This window comes from Canis lupus, chromosome 13, assembly GCF_048164855.1.
Source record: "Canis lupus baileyi chromosome 13, mCanLup2.hap1, whole genome shotgun sequence".
Lineage (NCBI taxonomy): Eukaryota > Metazoa > Chordata > Mammalia > Carnivora > Canidae > Canis > Canis lupus.
In genome coordinates this window covers 50,698,464-50,725,773 of record NC_132850.1, presented here as the reverse complement: position 1 = coordinate 50,725,773, position 27,310 = coordinate 50,698,464, and the positions used below count along the sequence as shown (strand labels likewise).

At 39.0% G+C, this 27,310-nt stretch overlaps 1 protein-coding gene and 1 long non-coding RNA gene across 13 annotated transcripts in view; one reads left to right on the top strand and one right to left on the bottom strand.

Moving 5' to 3' along the window:
- The window catches only part of FHIP1A (FHF complex subunit HOOK interacting protein 1A), a 232,878-nt gene that overhangs the window by 189,029 nt on the left and 16,539 nt on the right, over positions 1-27,310 (bottom strand). For 6 of the 11 annotated variants that reach the window (XM_072773630.1, XM_072773627.1, XM_072773626.1 and 3 more), the window contains exon 2: positions 3,795-3,918. The exons of 4 other annotated variants lie outside the window; for them this stretch is intronic. The gene's annotated coding sequence lies outside the window, so the exon portion shown is untranslated. Of the gene's footprint in view, positions 1-2,226; positions 2,285-3,794; positions 3,919-27,310 lie in introns of those variants that run through there. One more of the 11 variants, XM_072773621.1, reaches the window with a different exon arrangement.
- Positions 2,310-16,210, top strand: LOC140603085 (uncharacterized). Of its 2 annotated transcripts, XR_012006131.1 has the most exons (4): positions 2,337-2,418; positions 3,514-3,734; positions 9,398-9,512; positions 15,987-16,210. It is a non-coding gene; the product is annotated as an uncharacterized lncRNA (long non-coding RNA). The 2 variants fall into 2 exon arrangements; XR_012006130.1 differs by lacking the exon at positions 3,514-3,734 and having other exon boundaries at positions 2,310-2,418.

The window sequence follows — 27,310 nt, the reverse complement described above, 5'->3', positions numbered from 1 at the left end:
AGCCCAAGAGGAAGATGCAGCTTCCCCCTGAGTCAGCCCTGGACTCCCAAAGTAAGAGAACAGACCTGGGGGTGCCACATCCCAAGAGAGCAATGAAATCCCCGCCAGCTCCTGTATCAGCCTAGGGAAAGTCAGGTGATGTTAGCTGCGGACTCCTAGTCCAGCTTTACTAATCCATACAGAATTCCGTCAGCAAACAGCAAGAGGCAAGAGCAGCTGATCCCTTCTGGGGGATGACCTACCCACCTCCCACGACAGCGGTGGAGATCTCAGTTGACAAAGGCTGTGAGGCACTAGCAGAGGCTTCAGGGTTCTTAGACAAAGCAGCGTTATTACAGTGACGCTGAAGACTGGCTGATCATAGAGGCAACGTCCTTATGCTCCTTGGCTTCAATAGCTTTAATTATATTTACTGTGAATTCTCAAACTGGTGGGTGTACAAATGTGCAAGGAAAAATAGGAGTGTGCGCGTAAAATTAATCCCACCAGGTGCTGGGAAGCTACTACTAATCATTAACACTGTGAATTTGGAATTGCTAAACTGAGCTGCTTCCGAGTCAAATTATCATCTATACAAACGAGTTGAGGATGTCAAGGGGAGGGATGAGTTGAGGATGGCAAGGGGAGAGATGGGACGGGAATTTGACCTCCCAGTGAGACTGGGTGGCTTCGTCTGTCCCAAACCACAGTAAAAGGATGATTCCTGTTTTGCCACGGTAAGCCACCAAGAATTGCATTGGGGTGAAGAAAAATAAACCCCACATCAAATGTTTCATTTTTACACACAAATTAAAGCTAAAGGGTGTGTTTATAAATATTCCTAATTCAATCTCTTTGACTTTAATCTTTCAGGCAGTTGCAATGAACATTTATGGTCAAACATTACTCTTCCATGATTTCAAAAATGCCTTTCAGGAAGCATCAGCGCATCTCTTGGGATTCTTGTGCCCTACGACCACCTCTGCTTGAGATTTCTGAGGTCTAATTTGCCTAACTCCACTTTCTTCACTGGAATGTAATTGTTAGGTATATGAGTGTTTTAAACAAACACAGCTGTAAACACTTAGGAAAAATGAAAATTTGCTAGGGTTTGGGGGGTGGGGAGAGTAACAAACTTACTACCCTTTTCAGTTTTGCAAAAGTGCTATTCCAGTCTTTGCAGTGAGAAATGCCTGCATTTTGCCATAGCTGGTCCCATATTCTACAAGCAGACCCCAAAGTTACCTACAGCAGCAGAGTTCTTGACCCAAATAGAACAAAAAATGGCTGCCAGTCTTACACACCCATAACTCCAAGATGATATGCCTGAATCTAGAGGCATAAAGAGGCCACATCAGAGCCTTGTGAGAATCAAAAATTTTTAATTAACCTAGTGATAATTAAAAGGTCATAGTTTATCACTACCTTCCTACCACAAAATCAAGAGGGCACTACATTATACCTGAAACTTGATACCCAGAAATACCATCTCTACTGTCAAAAACAAAAACAAACTAAAAACAAGTGTTGGCAAGGATGTGAAGAAATTGACACCTGTGCACTACTGGTGGGAATGTAAACTAGTACAGCTGCTATGAAAGCCAGTATGGTGCTTCCTTAAAAAATTAAGCATTAATTAATAGAATTACTACATGATACGGCAATCCTAAATCTAAATACATACCCAAAAGAACTGAAAGCAGGATCTTGAAGATATATCTGTACATCAATGTTCATAGCAGTATTATTCACAATAGCCAAAAGGTAGAAGCAACCCAAATGTCCATCAATGGATGAATCAATAAACAAAATGTGATGTGTGTATATAGATATGTACACACACACAGATATAGAGATATAGAGATAGAGATAGAGATGATACAGATATACACACACAATGGAATAGTCTGTCATTAAAAGGAAGGAAATTCTGGGATGCCCGGGTGGCTCAGCGGTTGAGCATCTGCCTTTGGCTCAGGGCATGATCCCTGGGTCCCAGGATCAATTCCCACATCAGGCTTCCTGCATGGAGCCTGCTTCTCCCTCTGCCTGTGTCTCTGCCTCCCTCTCTCTCTCTCTCTCTCTCTCTCTCTCTCTGTGCTCTCATGATAAATAAATAAAATCTTAAAAAAAAAAAAAGGAAAGAAATTCTGACACATGCTACAACATGGATGAACCTTGTGATATTACGTGAAGTATAATAAATCAATCACAAAAGAAAACTAGGATTTCATGTATATGAGGTACCTGGAGCAGTCAAATTCACAGAGATAGAAAATTAGAATGGTGGTTGCTAGGTAATGGGAGAAAGACAGAATGGAGTACAGAGTTTCAGTTTTGCAAGACAACAAAGTTCTGGAATGAGTGACGGTGATGGTTACACAACAACATGAATGAACTTAATGTCACTGAACTGCACATTTTTAAATGGCAAAAATGGTAAAATTTATATGTATTATAGTAGGGCTATATTATTATATTATTATTGCTAGGGCTACCATAACCAAGTTCTACAGACTAGGTGGCTTAAGCAACAGAAATTTATTTCCTCACAATTCTAGAAGCTAAAGTGTGAGATCAAAGTATCAGTAGGGTTGGGGCTCTCTGAGGCCTCTCTCCTTGGCTAGTCAATGGCCATCTTCTCTGTGTCCTCACATGGTTTTCCTTCAGCAACTGTCTGTATCTAAATTTCCTCTTCTTACCAGGACACCAGTCATACTAGAGTAGGGCCCATTCTAATGGTCTCATTTTAATTTAATAACCTCTTTAAAGGCCCCGTCTCCAAATACAGCCACATTCTGAGGTACTAGAGGTTAGGACTTTGACGTAAGAATTTGGGGAGACAGAATTTAGCCAATACATGTATATTTTACTACATTTAAAAATAATACTAAGATAAAATGTAATAGGCCTGGGGAAAAACACAGCCTGTGGGAAGGCCTTGAGGAAGAAAAAGGATGGTGATTCCAGGAAATGAAAGAAGGCCCATGAGCCTACAGCAGAGGGGAAGTGATAGTATCAACAGAAGACAAATGAAAAGACAATTCTTGAAAATTCATTTCAAAATTTACAAAAACTCAAAAAAAAAAAAAAAAGTAAACCTTCTTACAGGAACAGCCATGACAAAGAATAAGCAGCTTACCTAAGAAGAAGTAATGCTAGTTACCATGTATCAGTAATTCAAATTAACTTTTGAAAGACCTCTGCACTCAAAAATAGATCCGTTCCTTCCCAGCATTATCTTTGTATTCTTATTAGAATCCTAAATTTTCCAAAAAGTTCTTTTTTCCAGCCTTGGGTTTTTTTTAATTAGCATTATGGTGAAACACACATTAAGACGTACATGTTAACCATTTCATGAAGTTTTTATTTATAGAAATATCATCACTTATGAGAAAACGTCCCTTAAGCTAACCTCAGGGTACACTGTTAAATGGAGAGAAGACTGGGCAGTAATTAATGCTATCATTTTATATCAAGCCAACTTAATTTTCCATTAAATTTCATAAAATTTCTGAAATTTGTTAACCACAGGGTCAAGAAAAATACCAACGGTCTCACATTAAAGATCTGGATTGGTATTCATAACCCAAAACCCCTGCTGGCCGCATGCTGGGCAGCCTGTGGTGTGACACCACTGAAACAGACCTGTCGGTCCCCAGCATCCTAATCATCGTCCTCCAACTGTCATAGTATGCACTCCAAAGAAAACGTCTGAGGCACTGAATGTTAGCCAAAACTTTTCCACAATAGAGGTAAATCAGGAGGAAACAAGGAAAAAAAGACTCCAAAATGTTTAAAGGGCCAAAACTTACTTCTCAATTTTGTCCAAGAGCAATCATGAACAGAAAGCGAGAGAGAATGTCACAATCATACAGGCAGAAAATCGACTACTGGACATGAGCACTTCCTCCTCCTCCTCCTGGCAATGGACTCTGCCTACCAAAAAAAAATAAATTCCATCACATATTATAGACATATATGCATATATACATGCACACACTTACATATCCAGGATATGGAAGAAACACCCACCAGTCAGTAAGAGAAGACTAACTGGAAAAACATGGCAAACTTCCATAGAAAAGAAAGCCAGAAAAATTAATAGCCATTTGAAGATACATCTTTAACCTCATTAATAATAAGGAAAATGAAAATTAAAGTCACAATAATGTAAATTATACAACATAAATTACACCTCAATTTCTAAAACATACAATAAGATGATCTCACACCTACCATACAGTCAAAAATTTTTAAAAATCTGATCACAGGTGTTGTTCAGCCACAGGCTACATCATACATTCTGATACAACCACTGGCAAATAGTCATCATCACCTAGTAAAATTAAACATGCATAATTTCTATGACCTGGCATTTCCACTCCTAGGTTTACACAATACTCTCCTGTATATACAACAGGAACTATGTTCATACCAATCTTTCTCATGATTGCAAAAAGTTGAACATAAGTGTCCCTCAGAGATAGAAAAGATAATTAAATATGGTATATTCTTTTAAGGTTTTATTTTTATCAGAAAGACAACATACAAGCAGAGGGAGGGGAGGGGGAGGGGGGGGGGAGAGAGAGAGAGAGAGAGAATCTCAAGCTGACTCTCCACTAAGCACAGAGCCCAGGGCTCAAGATCATGACCTGAGCTAACCAATAGTCAGACACTTAACCAACTGAGCTAGCTACCCAGGTGCCCCAATATGGTGTATTCTTATGATGCAATTCTATACAGCAGTAAATAAAATATAGCTTCATGAATAAACATGGATAAGTCTCAAAAACAGAATCTTGAATAAAGCGACAAAGTACAGAAGAATACATGTTATAAGATTTCATTTCTACAAAGAAAAGGAGCTAAAATTAAACAATATATTGTTTGAGATAAATACACATAAGGCACATCCTTTTTTTTAAGAAAAAAAAAGGCAATGACTAAAAATTAAAGAATAATGGTTACCACAGGAGGTAGAGGGAATGAAGAAGACACAATCAAGGAAGGACACATAAGAGTTTCATAAGTACCAAAAATATAATATTTAAAGCTATCTAGTAGGCACCAGTTCTAGTAGTTCACGCTATTATTTTTTTTAAATTATACATACACTGATATATTCTCTTGTATATGTATGTACATATGTATATCTCTCACTTCAAAAAGTAAAATATAAGCCAAAAGCCAAATGCTATTTCTTTTTAATAAACAACCTGGCAAGGCTTCAGTTTCAAAATGGTTGATGGCCTGGTTGCCCTTCCTGAATTCCTAATGAAGTGAAAGCTTCAAAAAACAAAACGGAAAAAAAAAAAAAAAAAGAAAAAAAAAAAAAAAAAAAAAAAAAAAAAACAAAACGGAAGAATTCTAAGAGATTAAAAAAGGTTTGCTGGAAAAGAACTTCAAATGGACAAGAGACTACAACAAATTCTAGGAAACAGGAAATGGGAACATGCCGACAGATGGAGCATGAGGGGAAAGCAGCTACCCAAGGGCCACCAAGGAGACAATCTGCTCCACAGAATCCCGAGGAGACTCTGGGCTCAGAGACAACAAGTATCACAGAGTGAGGAGGATGACACAGAGCAGGAAATACAGGGATGACGCGATGACAGTTCCCACTGCCACACCAGCTCCCTCACCCTCTCACAGAGTCTCCAGGTAGCTTGGCCAAGTATAATGACAGACAAAACATCTGGGGTTCATCTCTAAAGGAAATGAACCAGTTTTGACAGTAGGGAGTGAGAGATGCTTTCATGAAGGCTTCTGACATGAATTTTGGTCCTCAGAGTAAATCCTCCTCATTAGGGCATTTTTGGAAGAAGCAAAGCTGCCAGGTGACCACTCAGCCCCCGCCTCTCAACTCTATTTGGAATTGCCGCTTAGAGGAACCATACAGCTTGGGGTAAGAAAACTACATACGGATATTTTTTAAATAGTAGAGCAAACTCTCCCAGTCTCTCATTCTTTATTATGAAAAGGCGACCAAGCCTACAAGGAAAATTGGTAACATTAGGGAGAAAAAAGCCAGGATGAAACAGTTAATTCAGGAAAACAAAAGAGCACTTTAAAGGGAAATCACTCGAATTCAATTCAAAGATTCCAACAAGATACTACAACCATTAAATAAGAATGGCACACAATAATAATAAAATGATTAAAGAATCATGAAGAACTTTCTTTTAAGATTTTATTTATTTATTAGAGAGAGACGTGTGAGTGGGCAGAGGGCAAGGGAGAGAGAGAATCTCAAGCAGACTCTCCACTGAGTGTGGAGCCCCCTACATGGAGCTCAGTCTCAGGACCCTGAGATCATGACCAGAGCAGAAACCAAGAGTCAGACATTAGGCCCACTGAGCCAACCAGGTGGCCCTAATGAAATACTTTTTAAATAATCTTGATAATATGATTACCAAAATAAAAATTCAGTGAAAGTAATGTAAGATAAAAATGAGGAAATCTTTCAAAATGTGTAATGAAAGACAACAGAAAATAGAAAAGAACAGATCACAAACAAAGAACCAATGCAGGAGATACAATATCCAACCAGATCTTCCCTGACCCTAACCTTGACTGGTCAGTGAGCCCAGCATAGATACCTGATCCAGGAGAAATAGATCCATCTGTTGAAATAACCCAGTCAAATTGTCCCTTTCAAGAATCTGACTTATGAAAAATACAGGCTGTAACATGAGCCTAAAACCAAAGGTCACATCAGTGCTAATAGGTATAAACATATTGGCCCATGTAAGAGAAAAGGGAATAGAGAGGTAGAGAAAGACAGAACAACGGAGGAGGCAATGTGCCCCTGATTCTTGACTTTTTATCCCATGCTTTAGTCCCTAATGGATCCCCTGATATCACTAAGATCAGCTGTTAAATCCCACATTTTGAGGTTTTTAAAATTTTTATTTAAGTTAACTGAGCAGGCTGCTATTCTCTGCAACCAATAAAACTCTGAGTAAAACAGTAGGTATCTATTGGAACTGCACAGTAACCAAGAGATACCACATTATGTCTGTCTTTCTCTTCACTGATCATCTGTGCAGAACACAATATTGGCTCCCACTGCCTGTCATTCTGTCAGCATCCTGCACAAATGTGAGCTGGGTGGTGCTGTTGAACATCATTAAGATTATATGTGATCAGATACTCCCAATAATTAAAATGTCAAAATCCAAGAGTAAACATATAGTGTATTCAATGAAAACTCAAAACTGTGAACAATTGAGAAAAGGAAGAGAATATTAACTTGCCTTACAATATGGAACAAGAGAACAAATGGCTCCAGATTTGGAAAGAAAATGAACAAATTAATGTCTTTTGTATCCTCACAGAGTTTTTCAATCAGCCTGAAAAATTAGAAAGCCATGTAAAATTTCTCTTTTGATGACATGAATAAAGCCTGATTTACTTAGAAAGGGCAAGGAATGCCATTGTCTAGACTAATCTGCACTGAACAAGGAAAGAATATTCTTTGAAGTTCAGAAAATGGAATGGAACCCTTTTGCATATTTGGAAGGTAGTTTCATGCATTCCCTAGATAATCAGAGTCAAACCACAGCATAAGAATCTCAAGCCAACGTCTAAGACCCTGAAAAATGAATACTATGCAACTGAGCAGGGGCAGGATAACCACAGGTGAAGGTGAAAGTTGGAGTGTGACTGCTCACATGATAAGCAGCCACCACGTCTTGTCTTTCCCAGACTTTCTGATGTCAGAAACCAGTAAAATTACATATATACACATATACAGATTCAGACACACATACACAGAGACCCACATATTCCATATTCCATCAATATGAGTTTTCTATTTTTCAAAGTAAAGGTGATTCATTGAAGCCCTTACTACATACTATCACCAATATTTGATTTTTTTTTTCTTAAGTAGGCTCCACACCCAGTGAGGAGCCCACATAGTACCTGAACTCACAACCCTGAGATCAAGACCTGAGTTGAGATCAAGAGTCAGACGCTTAACCAACAGAGCCATCCAGGCACCCCTCATTATCATTCAATTTTTAAAAGGGACATTTTAATGCCCCCTCCCCAACCAAAAAGGAAGAATTTGATCTTAGCACTTCCTACAGCCCAAAAAAAAACTTCATCACAAGCTACTAACTACACTTACAGTGAGTCACTTTTGCACCACAGCTTAGTGGGTTTCGCTTTAGCTGTGTTTTGGGATTCATTTCCTCACCCCCCCCAGCTCATCATTCTATCAGCCCCTTCCCTCAAAAAGGTTATATTATAAAGACAGGAAAGCAACAAATAGGCAAATGGAATATTAAAGAACAATGCAGCATTTGGGAGCCCAAAAACATAATACAGATGGCTTTGTGTAAGGGTTGAAAGTCTCTCTGGTGGATTAAGAAAAACAATTTGGATAGGCGAAGGAGGAGAAGCCCCACCACATGATCATGATGGATGACAAATGGTGTAAACAGAGGTGCTTTAAAAAAAGAATGCAACGCTTTAGGAGACATGAAGGGTAGACCCCCAGCTGAGTACACAATGGGCCAGGGAGTTGTGCGATGGAACTGAAAGGTCTGAGTGAGGGGTTTCACTGGATGCCAGGCTGCAGAGCTGGGACTTTGTTTAGAAGCAACAAGGAATCGCCAGTAGAACTAGCAGGACAAATGAAGCATATCAGGAATATTAACCCGCAGAAGCTACAATCTTAGTAATAAATTTGGGGAACATTAAGTAATTTCCTGGGCAGGTAGGAAGTTACTTCCAGTTCTGGCTCAAAAAGTTCGATTTGAGAAGATTCAGGCCCATCTACCTTATGTGGAAATATACTGTCATCATTTCTGTACCAAGAGCCTCGATGCCAGTGACTATCTAAATCCCCTTGAAAATCATCTAATCTGCTCTAATTTGTATGGCACCCAATTCCTTTAGGGTTTTGCTCTCAGTGTCATTGGTGGAAATAAAATCATGAAAGAGAGTTGTTTTAGAAGAGGATGAGAAATGATCCATTAACAGAAATGTCCACTAGCAACTAAAGATTCATTTGCCCAAACAATATTTATTGAGCCCCTGCTTGGCATCTACGATGTGCCAGACACTCGAACAAAAAAAGATGAAGATCCTTGCCTTTGTGAAGCTTACATTCAAGCAGGAATAGAGAGACAAACAACAAACATAGTAAATACTTCACAGAGTTTGTAAAAAGTGCTTTGGAAGAAAGATATAAAAGGAAAAATAAAGATTGGCACTAATCTCAAAAAAAAAATCTAAATGTTTTTAACAATGTTAAAAAAAAAAAAAATCACTACTTGAAGCTAAGAAAAGGGAGGAGTTCCCCAGAGAGTGGACTATTTGGTTAAAGCCCCACCTACTTCTAAAATTCTGCCATTCCAGGTTATGGATTTGGACATAAATAACCTCAAGCTTCTTGTTTCCACAGACGGTTCGATCAAAGAATCACAGAATTGCATGGACTTGAAGAGACATCAGAGACCCACCACCATGGAACGAACTGTCATCTTCCAGATGAGGAAATGGAGACCCACAGAACTCAGGTAAAGTCATCGTAGAGACAAAGAGGACTGAGAGCCAAAGAGGAGTTCCAGAACTCTCTAGCTTTTTCTGTAACTTTTAATGACAGAAGCTCTTTTGGTCACTTCAGAAGAGCTTCAAACCCCATTGGAGGCAATGAATAAAAAATATTTTTGGTTATATTAGTATATGGTTTTGCTGTATAATGGCAATAATAAGAAACAGCCAGCACTTATATAGCACTTACTTTGTGCTGGATGCTCCTCTAACTCCTTGTCATGAATAATAAACACAACCACCCTATGAGGCAGACTCCAGTCAGTGCTTTAACACCATGTTAGCCCCCTTCTAATTATTTATACACAGTCTCTAAAACATAATCTTTATCATTAATTAGGAAACTAAGGTCTCGAGTTTTCATTTGGCTCTAGCAGAATTAGAACATGCTTGTATGTCAAAAATGCAACTATTTAAGATTCATCTGAGGAAAACGTGCTTTAGAAGAAAATTTGAAACGATATAATATAATCATTATCATGCTAAATAATGGGTAGTTATTAATTGAATTAAGGGTCCTTGAGGTTTGCTTTCAACCACATACTATTTCAAAGACACTCTTTCCAGACCCTAAGCAGTTTTTTAAAAATGAAATTCTGAAAAAATAAAAATAAATACAAGTAATAATAAAAATGAAATTCTGGCAAGGCAGGGGCTTCTTTGTGTTGTCCTTTTTTTTTTATTGAACAAATCTCACATTTTCAGTGGAGAGTAAGGGAGAGGAAAACACAATGTTTAAAAAGTTCCTTCTCTGGTTAGAATTTTTCTAAGCATTTGATATTTACAGTTTCACTATTAGAATCATGATACTTACCAATAACATATGATAATGTGGAATAACTGATAAAATACATCTTTTTAAGTTTTTTTAAAAAACAAAGATTCCCCTTCTCAACACACAACAAATATAGATTTTCGTAAAATTATTTTAAAAAAAAAAAGCGTTACCAGCTATGTGTCTGAAGTTGATGATCTTTTGCCTTCAGTTAACCAGGTTCATTTTCATTTCAATGGACTTTCCTATAAAAGACTTTTGACTATGTGCCACATACTATTATAATTCACTCTACATTCATTAGATGTACTGGAATTTAATCATATAGAATAATAGTTGAATACATGGATCATTGGCTACAGCTCACAACCATTTTATTACAACTATTCTAGAGGTGATGCCATCTGCATTACACAGTAGGCATAATAACTACAGTAGTTATGTGCACAGATCTCAAAGCAACTTCTCCATCCACACTGATTAGACTGCTCCTCTCTTAGTATCATTCCCTTACCCTTTTTTTGAGAGAGGAGAGAACTGATCCTTCCTACTGGAGCAAAGCTGGGAGACGCCAGGCTCCGAATTTTGATACAGCAGTATATTTAGATATGACACAATGAGGAAAATAGCATATGTTGGTTCCAATATCTCATCCTTAGAAGCATCACATTTCATTGTGCCATATTTTCAAACATACAATCCCTCTGACCCTCAGCACATTTCAAAACCTTCTCTGGCATACTGCCTATTTCTTTCTCCTTGTCCTTATCACCATGGACGGCCCAACATGGAGCTATTTTTGAATGACCTACTAATGCTCAATTCAGCCATTATTTGAGTGCCAAATGTGTGCAAGGCCCTGTGATAGCAATGTAAAGAATATCAGGAAAATTGGTAGAATTCTTGTCTCCAAACAATTTTTAAACTAGTATGAAAAGGTAAGTGTACCAATGACTACAGCAACAAGGCAGAAAGAGAGTCAGAAGGAGGAGGAGGAAGAAGAAAAGTAGGTGGGCACGGCCTCTAAGCTCAGCGGCAGCCAACATGTAGAGGGAAACATGATCGGTTATAAGATTCAGTGTCCACAGGGTAAAAATAAACCAGCTGCTCAGAGAGAGAACAACTATTTTTTGACACAGAAATCAGAAAATCAACCTACAGTTCCTGACAGAAGATTCTGTTAAATGTAATAAAAATCCTAAGGATGTATATCTTTTTTTGTTTGTTTTTACAATAAACAATAAGTTTGAGTAGATCTGAGAAGACCTAATGAAAATCAAGAAATTCAACACAGAGATGAGGCAGGAGAGCAGGCCTCAGCTCTACCATGACCACAAATTCCATACTTGTACCATTCAGAGAAGATACTGCAGCATTACTGCCACATTTAGAATAACTGCATTTCTTTTTTATGGAATGGTATGGGGTCTAAATAAGTAAATGCCACTGTATTATATAACTAAATTCACTTTTCCTTATACAAGTTGAATCACAAAGATATTTTGATATCAACAGTTCATACTTCACATAAATAGAATGTAGGTCATCAGTCTGAAACAACCAAAAATGAGTTACATCTAGGAATTACAATTTTTAAAACAAAGTTCCTAAAAAATATCTCATTATGATATTCACTTGATTCTACAAAGGTTTTTGTACCATTCAAGTTTATATCAGCATAGGTTTGTGTCTTCTTACTTTATAAGAACTAACAAAGTAGTTTGAGGAAGGATAACACTTTTTCGGGTTTAAAATTAGGGGAAAATTTCTACTAGAGAGTAAATCCAATAACAGCTATCCCTATACTTGGCTATTTTAATTTAACAGATTTTTGTTAAAATATGTTTAGTTCCTGATCTGGTCACTGAAAGCGAAAGTCTCCTTCTAAAGAATGGAAAAGATCTTCCTTAGACAACAGAATCTAGGAATGATTGGTGATGAGGTCAATTCTTGTTAACTAACCAGTGACCTATTCATTTCTCAATAGTGAACAACCCACAGACATTACACAGTCTTCTGCAGCACAATTTACACAAATTGATTAGAAATAAAAGCATTACTAGATCACATTAGTTCCAAATCCAATGATTAGTCCTCAGCCATCATTAACATCAACTCCAAGATCCTACATGGACCAAATATTAAAATTTATGAATTACAGACAAAAAAATTTGAATTCTTACTGCAAAAATTCATACCTAAAAACGAATAATTGACCAAGAAGAGATAGAGAGGGTAGGGTCAATGTGCAAATATTTACTCATGAACTTGGCTCTCACTATTGCCTCATGTTTTATTTGGTTCTGCAGTCTGTGGGTATGTACCATTTCCCTAAAAATTATCAAGTAAGTCAAGGCTCATAGAGAACAATGAACATATGAACTTAAAATAGGATACGTCCTTGTATTTATAGACTGATCTTTATCTTCTTAGTACATCTCACTTGTGCGTAAACAGCATAGGAGCATTATTTATTTAGCCCTCGTCTCATCCCACAAGGAATTTGAGGTGACTAATGAGAAACTCATATATGAAGAAAACCAAAAATTATGACAAAGGGAACTATAAATTAGGGAAGAAAATGAAGACTATGGCTGGGAGAAGAGATATTAGAATAGAACTTAGAGGCACCTGGGTGGCTCAGTTGGTTGAGCGTCTGCCTTCTGCTCAGGGCGTGATCCCAGGGTCCTGGGATCGAGTTCCAAATCAGGTTCCCCACAGGGAGTCTGCTTCTCCCTCTGCCTGTGTCTCTGCCTCTCTCTGTGTCTCTCATGAATAAATAAAATCTTCAAAAAAATAGAACTTAAATATGGAGACCGTAAGAATTTGATTCTGTGCTTTCTGTGCTTCCCAGCAGCCAACACAAAAAGGGTGATGTGACCAGTTCTACGATTTTCATGAGGAACAAACATTTGCACCCCTCCAGGGAAACAAAGCTGTTTCCCATTACTTACTTGAAAGAAATGCTCTAGGAGACACCAAAAGATAGGATGCAAAAATGTCCCAATGTTATCCCAACAACAAATGGGGTCCCAAAGCTGTAATTTTTTATGTTGTCCCTGATTAATACTGAATTCTACAAAGGAGTCCAGATAAAATAGCCCAGGAGCACAATTTTTCAAGCCACACAGTGGATTGAGCTGGGAGTGCAGGGCTGGAATCCAACAATGTAGTTTAAGAGATTATTAGCACTAAAGAACAAAAACAAAAATAAAAGTCAATAGCCAAGGGGCACCCGGGTTAAATAACTGCCTTCTGCTCAAGTCGTGATCCCAGGGTCCTGGGATCGAGTCCTGCATCAGGCTTCCCGCAGGGAGCCTGCTTCTCCCTCTGCCTATGTCTCTGTCTCTGTCTCTCTCATGAATAAATAAATACAATCTTAAAAAAAAAAATCAATAGCCAAAATTACCAGGTTCCTAAGTTTCCATCCTCACCTCCTTTCTTCTCTTTGAATAAATCAGTCCTTGGCCAATGTCATCTATCCTTACAACTAGAGCTGCTTAATTATAACCCCAATCTACATATTCTAACCCAGAGCTAAAATCTTATCTTCACTTACTTCACTTATCGGACACTGTTACCTCAAAGTCAGTGAAGCACATTAACAGGCACATTAACTCTACAAATCCCAAACTAATCTAAGCAATCTGTCTCTCAAACACATTTTCCTTCTGTCATCTCTCATTTGCATAGAAATCCTATCTGCTGTCATCTCATCTTACATTCTTGAAATCAATGTTTCTCCTTCTCTACCCCAACTTCCCACATCTGGACAGTAGCCTGCCTTACTATTCCTACCTGTACAACGGCCCCACTATCTCTAAGCCAGACCCAGGGACCACCATCCTAGGTCATATCACCATTAGCTCAAGGCCAGCACCCGGGCCTCCTGAATTATCACTCGGTCACCTCTCCCTCTCCACCCTCCCCTGCCAATTGATCTGACACACTGCTGCAAGAATAATATTACTAAGGCTGTGATTATGTCCATCTACTAAAAAAGGCTTCAGCAGGTTCCTCTGCTTATCTGAAGCAACCCGAGATATCAAGCCTAATGGCTTTCTCTCTCCCACACACCGCCTACCACAGCCAGCCCCTAAGTCTAGCCACTCCCTAAATAAGCTGGATCTTTCCACTTTTGTTCTTGGTAATGTAACCATGAGATGCCCTTCCCTTCATCTCTGCCCTGTTTAAAGAATTAATTTAAGTGTCACCTCACTCAGGAAGGCTTCCCGAATTCTCTGGATGAGACGTAACACTTCCTCCTCTCTCCTTCCCCTTGCACTTGTCTACAGCTGCCATCCCTCACAGTAATCACCCACATCTATCACCAGTGTCTCCCCTGTCGAGCCTCTACTTGAGCCTCCTCCACCACTACCACCCTAGACACACATCTGGTCCTAAGAGCGCACTGCTCGTGGCGATCCCTCAGCCCTCTCCTGACAACACGCAAGGCCTTCACAGCTGGCATCGCCCAGAGCATGTAGTTCACACATCATTGGCCACCACACACTCTGAATCATGCTGTAGTGGGCTGCTGACACGTCTGTCTCCTCCAGGCCAGGTATCAAACCTTACTTATCTTTGCGATCTAATGAGCCACCCAGCTACTCTCTGCACACCACCCTGTTTTCACTCTCGGCAGGTCTTTTCTTGCTTGTTTATGGTCTATCTCCTTCCCACTGGAACGTACACTCAGTGAGAATGCAGACCTTGCCTGCTTTGTTCTCATCTGTGTTCCCAGCATCTAGAACAGCGCCTGGCACAAAGCAAGTGACCAAAAGCCTTACGTGACTGATAAACAGATGAATGACTCTCCGTGTCTAGCCGAGTCCTGGGACACCATAGGTGCCAAAGCAGCATCGGCTGAGTAAATGAATTCTGTCTTGTTTAACTTATTTTTGTATATATTTTACAGGCTCTGACAGTTAGTGATCTTGATACAGTCTCTAGCTCCTGGCACAGTGCTTAACACATGTTGGGCCCTCAATAAACTTCTATTAAATTGCATTGCTGGTTCAATAAAAGCCCAAGTAATTTATTAATTTATCTTCTTGATCTGATTTTGTCTTGTCAGTAAGAGGAGTCTATTTTTTCTTATGCCACATAATGCCTTCCTCCCAGAAGAAAGGAAGCAGGGCGGGAGGTCCAGATCACCAGCTATGCTGAGAGGTCTGGGTTCAGATCCCAGCTCTGGCCTGATCACCCACACAGCTTTGAGCATACCATTTCACCTCATCACTCTGGCTCAAAGCAACCTATTTACTTCACAGCTAAATGAACCATCAGTCCTAAATCCTTTATTACCCCTTCTTTACCAGTTTTAGATTGTTTAACTCATGTTAGAATATTTTAATAGGCCACCTGGGTGGCTCAACTGGTTAAACGTCTGCCTTTGGCTCAGGTCATGGTCCAAGGGTCCTGGGATCCAGCCCCGTATCAGGCTCCCTGCTCGGTGAGGAGTCTGTTTCTCCCTTTCTCTCTCCCTCTGCCTCTCCTCCTGCTTATGTTCTCTCTCACTCTCGAATAAAAAAATTTTTAAAGAATATTTTAATATACGTTGTCTGAACTTGAGTAGATCCTTATGTAAAGAATTCTTAACATAAAATTGTAGAGGATTATGGTTACAAGGCATTAATTCTCCATTAAATTTTCATGACCTCAGGGTGCTTCAGTGCTGGCCCAGTGAGCACAGTGACCTGAGCACAATACCACCATCATTCCTAGGACTTCCCGGAGCTACAGCAGAACACTGTCCCAAGATGGAACCAACTTGCATGGAAGAGCAATTCTCTTTCCCGTCACACCCCCTACAGGAAACACCAAAACAATCAGATACGCGATAAGCATAAGAACTGTACCCATTAAATACATTACATAATAACATGACCCCAGCTTAAGGTTGGATAATTTATAGAAACCAAAAGTAATAGAGAGCTTAATGTTCAAGTACATCCTAGTCAAAATGCAGTGGACAGAATTCAAATCCCTGTGAGAGACAGTAATTCCCTTTAGAGGCAAGGAATGGTTGACCAGGGCTCACACAGATGAATGTCACTGATTCAGGTACGAGGTTATGACTCAGGAATCACTGAGATTCACAGACAGAAAACCCAGTGAGTCCTCTGTACAAACACAGAAAGGTCTTTCTGTAAGAGCTTTGATGAACAAGAAGCAGTGGCCTGCCAGAAACAAGTTAGCACAGAACCATGTTTTTTTTTTTTTTTTTTTTTGAAGACCAAATTCAAAAAGCTAGTTCTCTCACAAATCTTGATATTAGTGCCCGGCACAGAGGGTGTGTTTGCAGAAGGAGGTGCAAAACACACATTTGCATAAGTAAATACTGTGGGCAGGGAAGCAGTAGGAAAATGTAAGCCTTTATTGGCAAGTAGGAAACCAAACAAAAAGCTAAAGAAAGCCAAATCTCTGTTGTTCAGGGGTGCAAGCAAGAACACCTGACAGTCAAAGGTCAACAAAACTTTTGTTACTGGCCACACAACTAAGACTGACCACCCAACTGTTAGCTTACAGAGCTGCCTCCTACTCTACAACCATCTGTATCATGCTGAGTTGAGTACATTTTCCCAAAGGCGAACAAGTGAAAAGTACAGGGCTGATGGTTACCTGAAAGGAGCCATGGCAAATGTTCTGCTCCAAAATAAACCTCGTAGCAGCATTTATCAGTACAGTATATCCCAAAGTGTTCCCACAGATTAAAAGGCATAGACCTATGTGTGTTCATCTTAATTCGGTTATTTCTGCTCAAGATCAATGCTGATTTAAGCTATCAGGGGAGAAAGGGAATACACACAACTTCTTTCCAAAATCAGGAGGCAAAAAAGGGCAATTCCTAGTATGAAAGAAGTGCTGGTGACTAAATCAACAAAAGTACAGAATAAATAATCTTGAATACAACTTGGCAAGAATCCCAGATACTTTGCAGCAGAAGAATATGGTCCCTGTTCTGTGATCTTTCATACTAACAGGGACTGTTGCAAGACACAGAACTCAACATCTAAGGAATTTAAAGCACTTTATAAGAGTTACCTCAATCCTCTATTACATCCCTTTCTGGTTAAAAAAAAAAAAAATGCAGGACTCATTTTGCCCCATGGAGGATGAAAAGCATAAAGATGAAGTGACTGACTTAAGACAGTAAAATGCATCCTTCTGCCTCATGGCCAGAAGCAAATGTGAAGCATCCTTTCAACATGAAGAGCGACTTCATGAAAGATTTCAACGGAAATGTAGCAGAATCCACACATCGACAGGAATATTAGCCCCTTCAAAGACTACATACTGATTACAAAAATACCCACCAATGCTCAACATATTTTAGGAACAACTCTTAAGGCTACCTTCATGTATATAACATCCTTTTGAAATTTTTAACTGTGGCAAATTGGGTTCTTTGAAAGTGGAATTCGGTATCTGGAGGTTAGAAGTACATTTAGAATCATCAAGCTGGATTCTCTTTTGGATTTTTTTTTTAAGATTTATTTACTGATTTCTAGAGAGGGGAGGGGCAGAAGGAGACAGAATCTCAAGCAGACTCCATGCTGAGCACAGAGCTCAACCCCACAACCCTGAGATCATGACCTGAGCAGAAATCAAGACAGATGCTAACCAAGCCACCCAGGTGTCCCATCAAGTTGGATATTTTTAATCAAAAGGGTAAATATTTTTCTTAAGTGGCTTGTAAGCTCCTTCTGAAAACAGTTCTTAAATAGTTCTAGGGGAGCCTGGCTGGCTCAGTAGGTTAAGCGTCTGCCTTCAGCTCAGGTCAGGATCTCAGAGTCCTGGGATCAAGCCCCACATTGGGCTTCCTGCTCAGTGGGGAGTCTGCTTCTCCCTCTGCCCTGCCCCCCTACTCATGGTCTGTCTCTCTCTCTCTCTCTCTCTCAAAAAATAAAATAAAATATTTTTTAAAAAATTGTTCCAGAATTCCTTTCCAATAGCAGCAGCTATGGAATAAGCAGGCAACCTCCCCAGATGACCTCTTTGAAAGGCATATTTCATTTCCTACAACGTCATTGCTATTAGCATTGTGCATGTGCTTCATCAGTTAGGTAAGAGCTATGCCTGATACTATTTTTTTTCATGTTTTTCATTCATTCAATAAATATTTATGGTGCACCTAATGTGTGCTAGGTCCTGTGCTAAGTAAGTCCTAAGGAAATAATGGTGAACAAAAGCATGCCTACTACTTGTCCTTATGAAGACAATTTACATAAGCACATAAATTATAACCAGTAAGTCCAATGGAGGTTGGGGGGGGGGGTGGATATTCATGGTGATGTAAAAAAAGATTCACTATAACAGTGAGACCCAAATAGTATAAAGAGGGTTCCCCGAGGAAACCAGGTTTGAGCTGAAGATAAATGGGAGTTAACTAATTAAGCAAAGGGAACTGATAGGAAGAGGTATGGAGATGGTAGGGGGGGAGAGGAATGGTTTTCTGAGTAGTGAACAGCATATGCAAAGACTATGTCTTCTTAAAAGAGTATGGGCACACATTAAGAACTGAAAGAAAGGGGCGCTTGGGTGGCTCAGTCAGTTAAGCATCTGCCTTCGGCTCAGGTCATGATCTTAGGGTCCTGGGATCGAGTCCCACGTTGGGCTCCCTGCTCTATGGAGTGTCTGCTTCTCCCCTCTGTCCCTTCCCCGCCTCCTCATGCTCTCTGTCAAATAAGTAAATAAAATCTTTTTTAAAAAGAAAAAAAAAAGAAAAGAAAAAGAAAAAGAAAGATAGTGGTGCTAAAGTATTGCGAGCTAATAAGAGAGAAGAGTGTGAGATAGGTTGGCAAGGTAGTCAGGCCCCCTTCAAAGCCTGGCACACATTAAGGATCTTTACCTTAATGAGAAGCCCTAAGCCTCCTAAAATGGAAGGGAGGATGAGGAAGGAAAATGATACCATGAAATCTGCATTGTTGGGTAGGCCAGGTGGTTCAGTGGTTTAGTGCCGCCTTCAACTCAGGGCCTGATCCTGGAGACCTAGGATCAAGTCCAACGTCAGGCTCCCTACATGGAGCCTGCTTCTCCCTCTGCCTGGGTCTCTGTCTCTCTCTCTGTCTCTCTCTCTCTCTGTCTCTCATTAATAAATAAAATCTTTAAAAAAAAAAAAAAAAGAAATCTGCTTGTTTAAATATCACTACAGTCAGGGGTGCCTGGGTAGAGCAGTCGGTTAAGCATCCTACCCTTGCTTTCAGCTCAGGTCATGATCTCAGAGCTGAGATCTGAGGGTCATGATATCAAGCCTGGTATCAGGCTCCATGCTCAGGACAGAGTCTACCTAGGACTCTCTCTCCCTCTCCCTCTGCCCCTCCCACCACATGCTCCCCCTCACTCTCTCTCCCTAATAAAATAAATATTTTTAAATAAACATATATACACACATAGTGTATACATAGTGTATATATAGACATATATACACATACATATATATTATATATATATATATACATATGAGTTATACAGATACAGATTAGATATCTAAGGCTGGAATGAGAAACCAGTCATGGTAGAAGCAGAAAGACAGGTTAAGACGCTACTGTAATCATCTAGAATAGAGGGTAGAGTTAATGAAGATGAAAGAAATGAATGGACTTGAGAGATACCAAGGATGGCAACTCAATAAAGGACTGGACAGTATTCTCTATCTGTGATTTAGCCAAAGATGATGCTTTGGTTTTGCCTAAGAGTCTCTTATTCGTTAATTTCTTGCAAACTAAAAAGCATCATACGAATGCTAGGATTCTTTTTCCATCAGCTTTCTAGATCATAGTTTGTCTTCTTTTAAATGAAGAAGAAAGAGTAGCAAAAAGAGAAACAAAACTTAAGAAGTATCTCATTTGAGGTAAAAATATGTGTTCCTGAAAAATTATGATACACCTGGCTAATAAGGGAATCTATTTCATAAAGAATATTACTGAGTAAATATTTCTTCCCTCTACACAAGCATACGCTAAAAAGCGCAGAACAGATTATCATGATACTACATCAAGTGAAATGTAAACCGTTCTCTTGATTATTTCCATATATCACTTCTCCTTTATTGCAGGGTACATAAATTGGGTGATTTTACGACTCTTAAAGGATGCAATGGCTGAGAAATTCAATAATCACCAGCAAGTTTTGTAATAAACCATTTAGTAAGCAACTAGAATGTCCAAGAGGCTTGCAGGGATTTAAATCTATTCTTTCACCAATGACTTTACCCACATGGAAAAATCATTTTTATATTGTAACATAGGTTACAATATGCCATCTCCAGTTCATGCCCTCCAAAGAAATGCAGCTTTCCTGTAAGCTTGGAGACAATGTCATAGCAATATGATAAGTTCAAAATGTAGTCAGCCTTCTAGACTATATGAACATACATACCACAACAAAGTCTAATTTTGACCATATGGTTTGTCTGAATTATACAGACCAATTTGTACTGTGGCTCAGAATGAATATATAAGAAGGAACTGGGTTTTAGTAGTCTCGTATATCAACAACAAATGTACCAGCTAAATTCTAATTCCATGAGCTAAAAAAAGACAGTCTAATTTTGAGATTTTGCAACTAGAGTTTATACCAACCCTTCAAAATGCAGCTTTTAACTTGGGAAAGAACAAATCCAATATGAAAAACACCAAGGAAAGAATAAAAAGCCATGGTTTGTCAATAAACTGACTTCTAAAGGTTAAATGCACTTTTAAACATGATGTTTTTGGCAACTGAAGTCATGACCCAGGCGTTATTTGATCAGAGATTCTGCATATGAATTTGTTTTCCTTCCCTAAAAAAAAAAAAAAAAAAAAAATATTAAGGTACTTAAGTATATGTAAAGTAACTTGAATAGTCTAAAACAGTATCCTGACAGCCATTATCATTTATACACATACACTTAAGGCTGAATTGGACACATAGCAGTGTTTTGAGAAACACCATATTTTTGAGATGCCACAATAGCTCTTTGAGAAGTGCTGTGCTCTATATCATCTTACGGGGTTTTTAAATTTTTATTGGAGAGAGAATGAGAGAGCAAGTATGAGCAGGAGGGAGAGGGAAGAGCAGACTCCCCCACTGAACAGGGAGCACAACTCTGGGAACTCAGGGCTCAATCCAAGACCCTGGGATCATACCTAAGCCAAAGGCAAACACTTAACCAACTGAGCCACCCAGGCACCACTCATGTGATTATTTTTAAATGTATAATTTGAAATCTTTCCAGCACAGGAGGAGGAGCAATCATGAAAAATCTCATTATCTGGGGGGGGAAAACAATAAAATAAACTAGATTTCTCCAGCCTTATTATACTGTAGTACTACATAAAAGAGAAAATCATAAAAAAATATTAATTGCTACAGAGTTATACCAGGGAATATACTGTATACCCCAAGTTGTGGGTCATTGAAACATTTTATGACCACATGAAAACACAGCTGAAAGTTAGGTTCTAACATAAAAATGCTACCCCTTTTATAATTTCATCTGCTTGAGAAAGACGTCATAATACAGTAAGTTACTTCGCCCATGAGTCTCCACAGACAACCATGCCACTTCTCACAATCACTCAGATTTTAGTGCAGAAAAGAAAAAGGACTTATCTTAGCTAAACCATCTTACATCTTACAATTTCTGATTCCAAGTAAACAGATTTTCATTCATCCTTTAATTTTCTTGAGAAGCACAAAGAAATGTCTAAAAAGGTAGTGAAAAGTTGAAGGATTAACCAGGATATTAGAAATCCCATACCTAATTTTCACTGACAGAAAAAAATTAAGGTTTGTGTTAATCAGAGGTTAATGTGATATATATTGTCTGGATGCTGAGAGTAACTGATCACTAAGGAATCCTGCCCTGAGAGTTTATCTTTCTTGTTTTTACTTTTTATTATGGTAATTTTCAAACACATACAAAGTAGAGAGAACAGTACAATGAACCGCCATTGCTCTGCTTAAAAATTAACAATTTATGGCCAATCCTAATTCAGCCAGTCATTACCTCTCACTTGCACCCCGTGCCTCTGCTGGGTTGTTTGAAAGCCAAAGCAAATGCCATATATCATATCTAAGGTAAGCAGAATAAATGGTCCCCAACGGTAGATCACTTCCTAATCCTTAAAAGCTGTGGATACTACCTTCTATAGCAAAAGGTGTGATTGTAATTTAGGGTTTTAAGGAGGAATTTATCTTCATTTACCCGAAGAGACTCTAAATACAATGACGTGTTCTCAGGAGGGGCAGCAGGAGGTCAGACACAGATGTACACAGAGAAGAGGATGGGAGACTAAGCAGTGAGGTGCAGCCACAAGCCAAGGACAGCTACCAGAAGCCACCTCCCCTAGAACTTCAGAGGAACATGGCCTGCCAACACCTTCAGTTTAGAATTCTGGCCCCCACAATTATGAGAGGATCAATTTCTCTTGTTTAATCCACCTAGGAGATGGTGATTTGCTAAGGTAGCCATAGGAAACTAATACCATACCATACAAACTAAAAAAAAAATTAGCATGCATCTTTAAGAAACAAAGACTCTTTTAAAATAATAATACCACTATTATTCCTTTTTTCTTTTTAATTTTAGAGAGAGTGTGCACTCATGCACAAGCATGAGGGGGAGAGGGAGGGAGGGGGCAAAGAGACTCCACACTGAGCCTGGAGCCCAATGCAGGGCTTGGCTTGAGCTCATGACCCTGAAATCATGACCCAAACTGAATCCAAAAGTCAGACACTCAACTGAACCACCCAGGAGCTGCTATTATTCCTTTTTTAAAGTCCTCTAATTTATCCAATATCCAGAGTTTAAATTGACCAAATAGTCTCATAATTTTCTATTTATAATTTTTAACTTCTTAATTTATCCAAATCAAGATCCAAACATAATGGATATGTATCTCAAGTCTCCTAATGATAGCTTCTCTTCCCTCTCTGTTTTTCCAGTCACTTATTAATTGAACAAATGGAGTAATTTGTGCTACAAAAATTTCTACATCTTGGATTTGGCTGATTTTCTCTGTATGGTATTGTTTTGCATGGTCTTCTTTTTCCTGTGCTTCTTATAAACTAGTAGTTAAATATAATAATGGTTTGATCAGAATTACGTTGTTTTTTATTTTTTTGACAAAAAACTTCATGGAAGATTCTGTATATTTTCTATCATATCAAATTAGGAGGCCTATATCTATTTCTTTCTTTTTATAACTTTAAGATTGATCAGTGGGTCAGGGGTTAGTAGCCTAATCCATCAATTATAAAGTTTGCCATCACCCTTTGACCCTTGGTCACTGGTGACCATTCCCTAGATCTATTATTATGTCATTAGGGGTAACAAAATGGTTATATTTTATTTGTATCATTTCTCCTGCATTTATTAGCTAGAATTCTTCTAAAAACATGATATTTTTTAAACTATTTGGTTACTCTGAAATACAGTTTTTTGGCTTTTTTTTTTCTTACAGGAAAGGTATATAAATGCTTGATAACATCAATCTGTAAGGTAGTGCCAGGATGAACACAACAAAGTATTTGACTACAAAGACCACCTTGTCTACCTACACTCAATGAGTGCAACTTTCCAACCACACTTAACTTCGTTCTCAAGTTACCAGTTCAAATACTTGGCCTACAATATAAAACCTATTTTTAAATAACAGCCAGGACCCAATAGAACACATCAATCTGATGTCAGTTCTTAGGATGTATGCCCTATCAGATCATTCCAAACTCCTCAACTAACCACTACAAACCATTCATTCTGAGACAACTTTATCCTATTTCACTAATACAAATCATCTTCTCATTCTACACTCTGTGCCTCTGGTTCAGTGTTCTTCACATCTGTCTCTCTCCCGGCAACCCGCTAAAGCTGTCCTCTTCCCCCTCCAGAAGTAAAAACACCTCCTGCTCTGGCTGTCCATCACACCTCCTTTCTTCCGAGAAAAGCACAATCCTTCTTTTAGGAAACTGTGCCTCTTCCCCACCGCAACTATGTATTTCTAACTGGGGCTCCCAATTACCAAATAATTTGTGCTGCCGGACGTAAGGACAAGGATGTCACCCAAGAGAGATCAACCAGAGCCAGCCCTGGGATTCTGAGATTTGGACTAAGGGAAAATGTCAGGCCCCCTTTCTGGGTGATCTTTTGGCTAACTGGCAGCCTTGCCCCAGCCTTGCGGAGGGAACTGACCTCAAGAGAAGGAGAGATAAGAGACGAAAGAGTCTTGGTACTATAGAAATGTTCAGATTGGGCTTCCGAGATTCGCCTCACTTGTCCCATACTTTGGCCACGTGAGCCAATAAATTCCCTTTCTGTACAGTTTCATTTCTATAATTTATGACCAAAGAAATCCTAATACAATCGCCACCATGATTCTTGGAAGACTAACCACAGTGACCTCTGCCTTTCTTGTTTCTTATACTTACTTTCTGTACAAATAACACTTCATTACCTACTGTCCTGATTCTTTATGTGTCAATTAAATACCTGTTGCCATCTTTTGTGGCCTTGCAGACATAGATTTTATACATCTCTTGACCGCCCCAACAGTCCCCAGAACGGTGCTAATAGAGCCTGTTGGCACATAAATAACAACTACCGTGCATTGATTTTTACTCCCATGTTAAGCACTTCGCAACTGTTATTTTGCATTCTCTGGGAAAGTCCATGGGATTGGCATGCTTATCTCCACTTAACAATGAGGAAGCTAAGGTTCATCAAAGGAAAATAACTTGTCCAAAGTCACACATTCACTAAATGGCAGGGCAGAGATCTGAACCAGATTTGGATTTAAATTGCCATCCTGCCTCCCACAATAATAAATCCTTGCTACTTAAACTACCAGAGAGCATAAATGATCAGAGACTTCCATTTAACCTCCGAGTTTCCACTAACCTTAAAGTGCATTTTCTTCCATCATTAAAAATAACATTAACATACCAATGTTTACATAAATGAGTTATCTGAAAATAAGTATCTTAAAAAAGTTATAATACAATTTTGCCAAAATTGCTACTGGCAGCCTGAAGACTAAATGCTGGCATTTCTCTTAAAGAAATAGGTGAAAGGAATGAATATTTAAGACCACTCTGTCAGAACAAGTTGTATACAACTCCCCTGGCAGTGATATTTCAAAACAGCAAAAAGAGATTTGTGAGTACCTGTCAATGTGTGACACGCCTACAGCTCTCCAATTGCTCAGAGGAATATTCCTGTGTCATCATTAGATGCTAATAGTTATTGAGTACTCCCATGGCTTGGAGGCAAGAACAGAGGGCCTTTAGGAAGAAAATGGTTTGTTTCATCTTCACAGCTAAGAAGGAGAGAGGCCAAGACAGTAAAGGCAACTTCCTGGTGGAGAATGCGGAAGCCACCAGTTCTCATCCCTACATCATCTGCACATCCTTCAGGCCACCTTCCTCAGGTTCAAGCTTGTATCTCCTAATTCCCTCCAGACAGGTGTAGCTCTTGCTAGCAAATTAACTTTGAGGCAACAGTTTTTCAGCATCTAGCCAAGTACCCTCCACTGAAGAGATTCCCATAAATGTATGTTCATGTAGTTTCTTTTTTTACCCTTTCTCATTTTTATCACTTTCCTTGAGGACTTTATACCACATAATCGCTCTTCTGGGAACAGAATGACCGTCCCTAACTAAAAGGCCAGAAGATATCAAAGAGGCATGCTTGTCACACGTAATTTTGCAACCACACAGCTTAGGGGAGGTATACCTGGCACATAATGGAGAATGCATCTCCTGGTAGGACAAGATTATGCTCACTTGCATACTTTGGTGAAAGCCCCTGAAGAATGCAAAGCTGTCACAGACTCAGGGATGCCTCAAGTGAAATCATATATGTAGAAGTGCTTTGTAAACCATGAACAGCTAGGGGATGACAAATCCCTCCTGTTATGATGTGATTATTACAGAGGAACAGATCTGGGGAATAGGTAGTTGTATGGTTTGGAAGAACTAACCCGGTCTGGAGAGAGGTGATCTTCAGTAACAGGAAGGAAAGAAGGGAGACCTTTCAGAGGACACAAGAGAAAGGCTAAGCAACAAAGCAACAAATGGTGGGGGTAAGGAGCTCCAAAGGAGCAAACTCCTACTCATTTCAACAAATACTTCTTCAGTGTCTGGTACAGGTCTATGTCTTGGGATACATGACCAAAGAACACCAATACTAACATAGCCAAATATCCTTGTACTTAATAGAGCTCTATAATCTTACTCAGGGAGAAAGTCAATAAACAAAACACAGAGTAAGTAAATTCTAATATTTTAGAAGATACCTGCAGGAGAGCAGGGTAAGGGAGATGGAAAGTGTGTAGGGTTTCCAATATTTTCAGCTTAAAGGATGAACCAAAGAACAGAAGGAGGTCAGATTTCCAATGTTGTTCCTCAAAAACTGCATTCAACTGCAGGTAAAATGAAGAAAATCATACTCTGCTTGAATAAAATTTGCATAAAATTTGATAAATCCAAATTGCCTAGGAACACACAGCTCATTTTCATATTTCTTCTCCTTCACCCTTGTTCAAAATTATTGACAAAATGTGCTATATAGCATATTTACAGAGGAAGATATAAAAAGACTTAGCCAGAAGCACAGCAAAGGGAATAATAAGAGACAAGAGTCAAGCAGGGAACAGCAAGAGTATTTACAAACCAGCACCTCAGGAATGGGCTAATTCAACGGGACTTTAGGACTCAGTTTTTTTCTTAGGAAAGTTCAAGGATGATATATAGGTTTCATTTCTGGTAACAACCCCAAACTGGCAGTATCTCCCTGGAGTACTGCATTGATAAAGACTTCTGGGTCCTGTGGAAAATGAATTACACATTTCTTCCATGGGCTCATGACAGAGTGTGGGCACGCAAGCCCCACATTAGCCTTTACTTCCCTAAGTAGATCTTAGTGCTTAAAAAACAAACAAACAAACAAAAAAAAAAAAAAACAGTGAACAATCAATCACTGGCCACCTACTAAGTAAAAGATAA